Consider the following 2,488-nt stretch of genomic DNA (forward strand, 5'->3'; position numbering starts at 1 on the left):
AGCAGTTCACATACACTTTGTCTCATGACATTGACCACAATTTACCACAATGCAACAGCTCCCCTCCCACTTCCTCCTGATAGTTACTCCTTCCCTGTGGCCATCCATCCATGCACTCCTGCCCCCTGACCTGTCTCCCTGTGCATAAGCAGCCCTTCTTTTTTCCATGATTGTTCTCTCCAAGGAATGTATCTACCTCACCTAAATGTTCAACTCATATGCCTGTCTTTTGTTTGGTTCGAAGCCACAGGTGTAGGTTAAGTTCCAGACCTGAAGGGCAGTTCCACCAGGCTCTATTGGACCAGCAAATATGGTTCCCCCCCCCCTTTTTTTTTTCTCCAAATGATTTTGAGTTTTGTTCCACATTGTTCTCCCTCTCTATCCAGGATCTCCTACATAGATCTCTTTCCAAGTAGTTGACAGTGGTAGCCAGGCACTATCTAGTTCTTCTGGTCTCAGTCATATAGGCTGCAGATCAGATGGTGTACCAGTTGCTAGGACTAATTGTACCCATGAGTTTTTGGTTTTCTTCATTCTTCTTTGCTCTGGATGAGGAGAGACCCATTGTTGCATCTAGATGGCAGCTTGTAAGCTTTTAAGATCCCAGTCACTACACACCAAAGTAGGAGGTAGAACAATGTTTTGTATAGTATGTTATGCCAATTGAGCTTGATGTCCCCTGCAACTATGGTCCTGCGCCCACAGGTTCAACTATTTGGTCCCTCTGGGTGGCTGCCTGTGACCAAGCAGTGACTACAACCTTGCTCCTTGTCAGCTCTACTATACACCTGGGTATTCAGATCATACACATAAACTTATAGGACCATTGTCTGCCAACCTTATACATGTTCTTGGGTACACTCCCTGCTTCATAGACATGCCTACTAGTTCAGCCTGTTCACCCTTCTATCCACCCGTATACCCATGTTTGCCTTCACTGACAATGCAGTACTGCATGCACAAGCATTTTTGATAAACATCTTTGACAAGCTTTTTCTCCACATTCTTGACTCTCACCCTTATTTGTTAAGGGCAATTAAAGGTTTACAGTAGTCTAGATAGGGGTCAAAGCAGAAATGAGGCTGAAGTGAAAGTGGATCTTAAGGAAGAGGAAGTCTAACTCAGACTCAGGTCAGCCAGGTTGGTTAATCCAAATGCTTCAATTTGGGGGAGTTTGCTTACACACACCTTGCCAGATTTACTTGACTCCTTGGTATAATATTTTTCTTAAACAACCTGTTTTTTTCATTCATTTTCCTTCTTGCCTCAACAGGTAGGGAAGGATTTCATTTGGGTTGTTTCTACATCAAGGTTATAAATGATTTTGATTCTCTTGGAATCCAAATTTCTAGGCTTGTGGAATTGGGTGACCCACACAGGCCATCTGCTCTTAAGTGTGCTTTTGAACCTTGAGCCTTTAAGGAACTGTTTTCCTAAAGGCACATCCAGGTGCATTGTTGTTAGGTGCCATTGAGTCATCTCCAACTCATAGCAACCCTGTGTAAAACAGAATGAAACACTGCTCAGTCCTATGCCATCCTCACAATCTTTGCTATGCTTGAGCCCATTGTTGCAGCCACTGTGTCGATCAATCTCATTGAGGGTCTTCCCTCAATGACCTTCCCTCAATGACTGACCTTCTGCTTTACCAAGCATGATATATCTTTTCCAGGGACTGGGCCCTTCTAACATGACCAATGTAGGTGAGATAAATCTGGCCATTTTCACTTGTAAGTAGCATTCCAGTTGACTTCCTCCAGGACAAATTTGTTCATTCTTCTGGTGGTCCATAGTATTTTCAGTATTCTTCACTCATACCACCATTCAAGAGCATCAACTCTTCTTCAGTCTCCCTATTCATTGTCCAGCTTTCACATGTATATGAGGTGTTAGAAAATACCATGGCTTGAGTCACATGCACCTTAGTCTTTGAAGTGACATCCTTGCTCCTTAATGCTTTAAAGAGTCCTTTTGCAGCAGATTTGCCCAGTGCAATATGACATCTGATTTCTTGACTGCTGCCTCCATGGGTGTTGATTGTGGATCTAAGTAAAATAAAATCCCTGACAACTTCAAACTTTTCTCCATTTATCATGATGTTGCTTATTGGGCCAGTTGTGAGGATTTTTGTTTTCTTTATATTGAGGAGTAATCCATACTAAAGACTGTAGTCTTTGATCTTCATCAGTAAGTGCCTCAAATCATCTTCACTTTCAGCAAGCAAGGTTGTATCACCTGCATATTGAAGGTTTTAATGAATCTTCCTCCAATCCTGATGCCACATTCTTCTTCATATAGTCTAGCTTTTCAGATTATTTGCACAGAATACAGACTGAATAAATATGTTGAAAGGATACAAACATGACACACTACCTTCCTGATTTAACACCATGCAGAACCTCTTGTTCTGTTTGAGTGACAGCCTCCTAGTCTATGTATAGGTTCCTCGTGAGCACAATTACATGTTCTGTAATTCCCATTTCTCTCA

This window comes from Orycteropus afer, unplaced genomic scaffold, assembly GCF_000298275.1.
Source record: "Orycteropus afer afer isolate SDZICR_OR568_19922 unplaced genomic scaffold, OryAfe1.0 scaffold00606, whole genome shotgun sequence".
NCBI classification, from domain to species: domain Eukaryota; kingdom Metazoa; phylum Chordata; class Mammalia; order Tubulidentata; family Orycteropodidae; genus Orycteropus; species Orycteropus afer.